Below are 9,330 nucleotides of genomic sequence, written 5' to 3'. Positions count from 1 at the left end.
ATATTATCCAAAATTGCACCCAAAAGATCGTAGCATATAGCTCCCCAATCAGCAGATTGAACAGACCCGTTGAGTGCGGACTCATCCATCTGCAATCCTAATTGTAACTGCATGTCCTCCAAAGTGATAGTACACTCTTCACATGGAAGATAGAATGTGTGCGTCTTGGGTCTCCACCTCTCTATTAACGTGCTGATGACTTTTGGGTTCAACTTGCACCCCCAGCCTATAGTGGCCACGTGCCAAAAACTCGCTTCCCTTAAGTAATTTTCTATCAAAAGTGATGGAGGACCAGACATATTACGAATACAACATTGTAACACCCGATCTATAGACTGCTATAAAAAATTATAAAATACAAATTAATTAAAATTACATAAATGAAAAAAATATTAAATAATATTCAAAATTAAAATTAACCCTTACTAGTTTCATTTGTTCGACGAAGATATGTTTATTGTCGAGACGAATTAATTCCCCGGCCATTGCTAACACGATCAAATATTTTTGAAATTATAAAAAAAATAATACTAATTTAGAAAAAATTAAAAGGAAATAATTAATTAAAGAGAGCTTTGAGAAATTTAAGGAGAAATTTAAGAGCTTTGAGAAATTTAGGGAGAAATTTGAGAGTTTTTTGCCAAAATTTAAAGAAATATTGTGTGAAATAATAGGAGGGGGTTTTATACTTTTTTTTTACCGTTGGACCCCCCAATAGTCAAAAAATAAATTAGCCGTTGGGGAAAAAAACACGGAGCAAAACGCACCGCTAGGGGAGCGATTTTTCCATGTCAACAAAGCGCATCCACGTCAGCATTTTTTGTGCTGACATGGCAAAATCGTTCCCTTAAGGGCGCGTTTTGTTGAAATTTCACCCTAAAACACTCCTATGTGAACGCGTTTTGCCAAAATCGGCCCTTTCCAGTAAATAATGCAGAAATTGGCCCATTTCCGTAAATATACTAGGAAATGGGCCTTTATAGGTAAATTAGTCTAATTTTTTTCTTAACTTAATTGGAGTGTCCTTTTAAATAAACCGAAGTCTCAATGGGAACTTGGTAAACGTCATATCAAGACTAAGTGGCCTTAACTAAATCTGTCACATCCAAGAACTTACTTGATTACTCCTTTAGCCTTTAACCCTTCTAGTTCATGTTCGGTTAATTCCTAACCAGCTTTCCTCTTTCCTCACAATTTAGCTAGCACGGGACCACATTAGTCACTAGATGTACTATATCACTGGCATGGACTTATACCTTATAACCATTCATTTTGTAATTACCACTTCTATTTCATTTATCATCGTAATTTGACGAGAAGCCCTTGTCTATTTATTTCTATGTCAGAGTCTGCCCGTTCTATATGCCAAAAAGGGCTTTTGGGTGAACACTACTTCGCCAATAGTACTTATTTATACTATGTGCCATATTCATATATATATATATATATATATATATATAAATATTCTTACCAACACTCCTTGATTCGTCATACTCGTATTTCTCCAGATTTATTCATAAGATTTGTTCTTTCAGAATATCCTATACAATGTACATACCAGAGTTCGCCATAGGTTCTTTTCTTTTTATTCAAAGTCCGCCAGACCAAGGCATTACTGGCACACTTAGAAAGTCCTTACACTTAATCGAGTCCTAATGTTGAGCACTTGAAACTTACCCTTAAGCTTTACTTTACACTTAAATAGTTAGGACTTCGTTGAGTAGGATGCTACAATGATTTCTTATAATCATGTCGTATTAGTTAATCACATGGTGATACCTCAATGAATAAAAAACTTTTGAAATTTTCTTTGTTTTTTTTTTTGTAATTTCAAAATAAATTTATTTATATCTATTTTTAAAATCTTTTAAGTGTGTATCATTGTATTAAATTTTGGTTTATGAGACAATAGGAAGTGAAAATGTTAGGTCAGTTAAGGATTTATTCTTTCTAATTTAATTTGATTTTTATATTTTTGAATTTTAAAATTTATTTAAGTTTATTAGGTCAAATTTTACTATTAAACTCTTATTATATGTAACTTGCGTATTTAGTCTCTTTCTTCAATTGATATTTTTAATTTTTATATTTTTAAATTTTGAAGCTGCAGTCTTAACTCAAATGATAACCATTAAACACATTAATTAAAATAATATGCTTTTTAGTATTATGTAGAAATAGTAAGCTAACATAATATTACACATTTGATAATATGTTTACCTTATAAGATTTTAAAAATAATACTATTTAATTTAACAAATTTTAATGTTACTGTTTGAGTCAAAATAGAAATTTAAAATTTTAAAATTTTAAAAATAATAAAATTAAAATACAAAATTGAGAATGTTAATTTCCAAGAACGGAGGGTGGGTTTGTCTCTATTGGTGGGTGGTGGTAAATAATAAGTGTAATGCACATTTTAGCTTCCAAAGTATTTTTTTTTCTTTTATCTTTAAATTTTTTTGTCCACTTTAATTTCTAATATTATTAAACGTCCCTAATTTAGTTTTTTGGACGTTCAAAGTTAACATCTGAGATATTCAGCTAACCACATTGCCATATGTCATATGATATTATCATCATTTAAAATTCTTTAAATAATTTATAAAGAAAATTTACAAAAGTATTTAAAAATTCCAAAAATTATTAAAATAGAAAACAATATAAAATTTCAAAAAATTAAAATATAACAATTTTATTAAAATAAAAATTAGAAATTTTAATATTTTAAAAAAATTATAAATCACATTTACTAGAGCTTGAACATGATATCGTATTTTCATTATTTAAATAATTTGAAAAAAACCGTATCCACAATTATCACTTAAAAGATCTACCAATTATAAATTCCGATTGATTGAATTGTAAAACAATTATAGTAGGTGGTATCCTTTTAAGAGACACCAATCTCACGATCAAGCTCTATTAAATGTGATTTATAAAATTTTAAAATATTAAAATTTCTAATATTTTTAAAATATTTTAGTAAATTTTATTAAATATTTATATTTTATATTTTTAAATAATTTTAATGATTTTGTAATTTTAAAATAATTTTATAAATTTTATAAGTTTTTTTGTAATTTTTTCATTTTTAAAGTTTTTTTTTTCTGATGATGATGTTACAATGACCTTATTGTATGCCATGTGGTAGAAATGATTGGCCAAATATCCCAACTGGATTATCTAACGTACAAAGACTAGATCGGGAATGTTTGATACAATAAGGACTAAACTGAAAACTTCTATAACATTAAAATTGAAACAAACAAAAACACAATTTAAATATTAAAATTAAAAAAAGATATATTTCAGAGATTAAAATGTACATTAAAACCTAAATAATAAATAAATAAAAGGTCTCCCTGAAGTTGTGGAGGAAAGTTTCTAGTGGTATAAACAAATCTTAATATCTTATCAAATCTTAACATCATCCAATCTTATATATTATATAAAAGATTCATTATATATTTAAATTACATAAAGATGGGTAAGCAATACTTTGTACCTTGCTTCTAAGAGGCAAATCCATTTATAAAATTAGCAAATAAATAAATAATGCAACTTTTTATCTTCCAACTTTTTCATCATTTTAGTTTTTAATTTAATTTTCATTTTTTAATTCTTAAATTTATATTTTTTTGTCAAATCACTTAAAATAGATAAAAATTAATGTTTTTAATTTTGTTGTTATGCATATATGTGAATGACATGTCAGCAATTAATTAATTTTAAAAATTTTAAAATAAATTTTAAAAATAAAAATTATAAAAATATTTAAAAGTATAAAAATATTTTTAAAATTTTAAAAATTAATTAAATACTGGCATGATATCCACATGACAATCCACGTGTATGTCACGTTAGTAAAATTAACAAATTTTAATTTTTTTTCTATTTTGGGATGATTTGATAAAAGAGGCAAAAAAAAATAATTGGAGTGATAAAAAATTATTATGCGAATAGAAAAAAGAAAAGAGTAAGTATAAAGGAGATATAGTTTAGGTGGATGGTTGTTATTAGGGGTGAGCATTCGATCGAATTGAATCGAAAATTTTCGAGTTAATCGAGTTTTTGAATCTCATTTTATCATCCTAACTTTATTTGAAATTTTATCGAACCGAATCGAGTGAGATAGAAATCGAATTGAATCGAATCGAATTATTTGTTCGAGTTAAATTTAAAAATAAAATAAAATTATTGTTGTTTATTTTATGTAATTTTTCAAAAATAATTTTCTTTAAAGTTTTTAAACATAATCATACAACAAAAATTGAAGTAAATATGTGAATAAATAAAAGTAACACAACATCAACCCAAATAAACAACATGATTCCAAATAAACAACAAAAATAATACAAAAGATTATAATAAAAACATAAGTAAAAGTCCAAGTAAATAGCATGAGTCGAAATAAACAACATTATAATAAAAAACAAAACATAAGAAAAGTCTAAAATACAATAGAACCCTATACCAAAAGAACACAACAAAAGTCCAATTAACCAACAACAATAACAAACCAAACCAAACTAATAACAATAACACATCAGTTCAAAAACCATTATAGAAATGTTTAAGTTTTTCTTGTGCTTGAACACCGTTGATAATCTTGAAACATTTAGTAAAAGTATTGAATGAGTTAGTTAAATAATAAAACATTTTGCAAAAATAAATTAAATAAACATTTAACTTTATAAACTAATGCTAAGTATGTTACCTTCTTGATCTTGGTATTTTGGATAAGTCTAGCAAATTTAAATACAAAAGTGTTAGTTAAATTATGGGAATGCTTACTATTACTAATATAAAGAATACAAAAGCTTATTTTATAAATTAAAATTTATATATTACCATATTCCATTGTTTGAAGTTCATCAAAATAATCTTCAAGATTAATGGCATCATTAGATTTCCGAAGCCAATCTTGTGTGCAAACCAAAGCTTCGACCATGAGAGGAGTTAGAGAACTTCTAAAACTATCGAGAACACGTCCACCGGTGCTAAATGCACTTTCCGAGGCAACTGTTGAGATAGGAATAGCAAGAATATCTCGAGCCATTTGTGCAAGAATAGAGAATCTAGGACTGTTCATTTTCCATCATAATAGTAAATCAAATGAACTTGAATTGTTTAGTTCTTCATCCTCACCCAAATATCTATCCAACTCAGATTTGCTTTCTAATCTAACTTGTTTATTCTTATTAAGGTATTTTTGTTTGGCCAAGCCCGTTTTCATTTCTGACTGATCTATTTCCATTGAACTACAAAGATTTATCGAAGAACTAGATCTACCTTCAAACAATTCAATTCTCCCGGCATTAGAAGAATACTCATTGAACAAGCAATGCAAATCTTTATCAAACATTTTCATAATGTCATTAGCAACATTAGGAAAAAGCAAGTTGACCCCAAAGTCCAAAAAACTCATTTTACATCGCGGATCAAAGATGACTGCCAAGTAAACTAGCATGTTGATCTTGTTTCCTTCACCCCAATACTTATTATATTTCTTTCTCATTTTGGAAGTCATAGAAATTATGTCTAGATCTCCACAATCTTGCCACCCATAAAAAAGACAATGCACATCCGTCAATACTTCAAAAAGTGAATGAGAGGTAACATGCAAAGATCCGGACACCTTCAATGTAAGATGATAAAAAGGCTCTAATACTTTTATAATTTTTCGAACAATTTCCCAATCATCAAATGTAGGAACTCCATCTCTAGCAGTAAGGTCAAGAAAAAAATTATGGTCATCACGTACATATGAATCAAATGAACGCTCATATTTTTCGGCCACCTTTAACATCATATATGTTGAGTTCTATCTAGTAGGCACATCTAAACACAATTGAGCCTTACTATCTATCATTTCTTCTTTTACTCGTTGGTTGAATTTTGTCAACCTCGATGGTGATGCTCTTATATACCTCACAGCACCTCTAACTCGATCCACAGACACAGAAGCATCTTTAATACCGTATTGCACAATGAGATTAAGAATGTGTGCAACACATCTCATATGAATAAATCTTCCATTTGCAACAGAAACATTTCGATGATTCAATTTCTTTCTCAAATATTCAATGGCAACACTATTGGCGGATGCATTATCAACTATAATAGTGAAGACCCTCTCAATCCCCCAATCTCGAAGACATTTTTCGATGGCTTGACCTATGCTTTCACCTCTATGAGCGGATATTGGGAAAAAATTTATAATCCTTTTTTGCAACCTCCACTCATCATCCACCCAATGTGCTGTTAAAACCATATAAGATATCCTCTGTTAAAAATTTATAATCCTTTTTTCGAACATTTTCCTGGGTTGTTGTTTGATCATCTCTACTTGGGGAAGAATTTTGTGAACTTTGAGTTGAACCATCTCGCTTTGGATCACTCATCTACAAGTAAACATTTGTTGCAATCAGTAACCATGACCAAAAATTGGTTTAAAATCAAACTTAATAAATATGAAAATGTCTAGACTTATTTGGTAGAACATCTAATTTGGCTAGCATTTGCATGCAATGAAGAACAAAACAAGCATTGGATGTATAAAATAAGCAGACGATAGAGAAATGAAGCACATTTAATTTCCTATTAAGTTGCATCAACCAAATCAAAGTTTGTATCAAATTGCACATTGGATCAAAGTTCATATGTAGTTTTGAGATTTATCCCTAAATAAAATTGTAATGATCAAACTTTGTTGTGAAAATCATACATTTTATGCAGTACATGAGTAATGTAAAATACAAAAAATGCCTATTCCAGTGTATTCATTTCAAAAGAATAAAAGGAAAAACACATTGCAGTGCACAAATAAAATTCTCACCATTCTAAGAAATTTAATAAACTCAATGATGACACTAGCAGCAGCACATCAGCCATCAGCAAACAATTGCACATGATGATAAAATATAGATGAATATAAACCAAATCCCATTTACAAAAGCAATTCAACAAAATAAGGGTGATATCGGTTTGCAAGATACGAATTTGCAGGCTCATGGAAACATATGTGTGTGCGTAAGAGAGAGACACATAGAGAGAGCTAATGTGCTGCTTTGGGCAACTAAGCAGGATTTTCTGGACAAAGAAGGCATTACAAACCAGCATGATATTATTGTGTTCCCTATTTTATACATCTTCAGGTACTCGCTCATTGGTGAAGGCAGAAAGTAGAAACTAATGACATCCTGAACTAGACATTTAGGGTAACACATAGGCCATGAATATTAACTTTTAAAATGGTACCAAACCTGTTTTTGTTTACTTTTTCTGCATTTCTTTCTCCTTTTCTTTTCATTTGTTAAGAAGGAAATGAAGAAAAAGAAATTTGAAGCTAAAATATTGCCAAATCTGCAGGCTGCAGCAGTGCCACTAAATACATGATGAAACACGGAAAAAGTAAAAACTGAAATTCTGATGCGTTTAGCAAGTTGTAACCTTTGCAACAAACTTCAAGCAGCTAAAGCTGAGTCCATCAAGCAGAAGGAAACTAATCGGTGGGTAGGTTGAATATCATTTCCTGCATAATAAGAAAACTGGATTGTTATTTCGCTAGGTTATATACAATAATTCCTATTGACTTATAAGAGATGAACGTAGTTTTAAGATAAACGTTATCACAGACAGGACATGTGTCACTTCTTTCCATCCATTCAAGAATACATGCAAGGTGAAAATGATGCTCGCATTTTGAGATAATTTTTGGATTTTCTGCATCATACTCTAACAGGAAAGAAGAAAAAACTACTCAATATTAAAATTTTAACTCATAACCAACAAGCTACAAGTGAACACAGTATCAAAAATTTTGACAATCATCATAATATATAAAAGGACAGATTAGAAAATATGCGCAAAAACATTGACTAATCATTGAGCAGATAATAATATTATTCCTTTATAACTAATCAAAGTTTCAGATTACCAACTTAGCAAACATGTTAGGAAAGAAGACAACTTTATTGGGTTAAAGTAACTCCAGAAGGATTAAAAAAGTAAGTCATTGAAAAGAAAAGAAAAAACCCACCTTTTTTCGATGGACTTGCTGCATTTCGTTAAAAAAAGTATCTCAACAGAGAATTTAAACAAAAAAAAAGCAGATGAATAAACAAAGTGAAATTTTTTTTATACAAAAACATAGCTCTATTCTTTAAAGAATTAAACCATGAAAATTGAAATTTGAGAAGAAAGAATCCGAATTTTTGCGTTTAGTCAAATTACAAAGACAAAATTTTAAACACACAAAGAACAACAATTTCTGACTTTCTGCTGTTTACCAAGACTGGGATCAACCGATCAAGTGTATAGCAGTATAGGTAATTGGGAGACTCCATTTATTAATGTATGTACGAACAAATAAAAAACAGAAGACTATCAAACCCTAAACCTCTTTTGTATGTTTTTGTTTCTAAAGGTACCAGACAAATAAAAGCATCAATTAAAATGAAAGGCATGCTTGTGCAATACAGGTTTTCCAACTTTAACTTGCGAGTTGAGAGTAGTCTTCTAAACCACAAGCTGACAAGTGCAACTCCAACAAAGAGGGAAGTTTGAATGTTACCTGTACCCAATCAATTGCTTTAGAAAGATTCGCAGAGGCAGAGCTCAAATTAAGGTACTGTAAGGAAGAAAGTCCAGAAACTGAGAAACCCATTGAAGACTTTTGAGACCGTATATAAATACAGCGTAAGGAAAGGAATAAAAGTTAACATACCTCTGATTTTGGAATTGGGTGGAGCCGTCAGCCGTGGAGGACCGGAGGTGGATCGGTGGAGGAGGGTGGACCGGAGGTGAAGATTTTCGAATTGGGGAAAAAAGGGAGGAGGGAGGGCACGGGCTTGGAAGTGATTTTGTTTTAACTTTTAATTTTTAAATGTAGTGTTTTTTAAAAATAAAAAATATATGTGGTGTATTTTAAAAATAAAAAATATAGTTTACATTCGAATTATTTGAATTATTCGAGTTATTCGAATTCGAAAATTCAACTCGATTCGAACTCGAAATTCAAAAAAAAAATCGAATTGATTCGATTAACTCGATTCGAATAATTCGAAATTTGAAATTTTTTTTCAATTTTTTCGAATCGAATCGAATTTTGTTCACCCGTAGTTGTTTATTGTTGAAGACATGAACAAATAAAGTCAACAAAGGAATTCTGGAAGAAAGTGAAAAACAAGAAACTCTCAGAAATTTTAAGTAATAATCTGTTGATGTATATCAGCATTTTGAACCTAATTCATTGGACCATATCCGAAATAGGAGTCTACAGATAAAAATACGACAATGAACCTAATATTCAATCCACCGAATCTT

At 29.6% G+C, this 9,330-nt stretch overlaps 1 long non-coding RNA gene across 1 annotated transcript; it reads right to left on the bottom strand.

The window, feature by feature from the left end:
* Positions 1–4,615: 4,615 nt before the first annotated feature.
* LOC105762116 (uncharacterized) lies at positions 4,616–8,896 on the bottom strand. Its single transcript, XR_008192179.1, has 5 exons — positions 8,732–8,896; positions 8,579–8,635; positions 7,456–7,537; positions 4,855–6,407; positions 4,616–4,748 (listed from the first exon to the last, which is right to left on the bottom strand). It is a non-coding gene; the product is annotated as an uncharacterized LOC105762116 (long non-coding RNA).
* Positions 8,897–9,330: the final 434 nt, after the last annotated feature.

The sequence above is a fragment of the Gossypium raimondii genome, chromosome 12 (genome assembly GCF_025698545.1).
Source record: "Gossypium raimondii isolate GPD5lz chromosome 12, ASM2569854v1, whole genome shotgun sequence".
NCBI lineage: Eukaryota > Viridiplantae > Streptophyta > Magnoliopsida > Malvales > Malvaceae > Gossypium > Gossypium raimondii.
The sequence above is the reverse complement of the archived record's forward strand: the minus strand, read 5'-3'. Positions and strand labels throughout refer to the sequence as shown.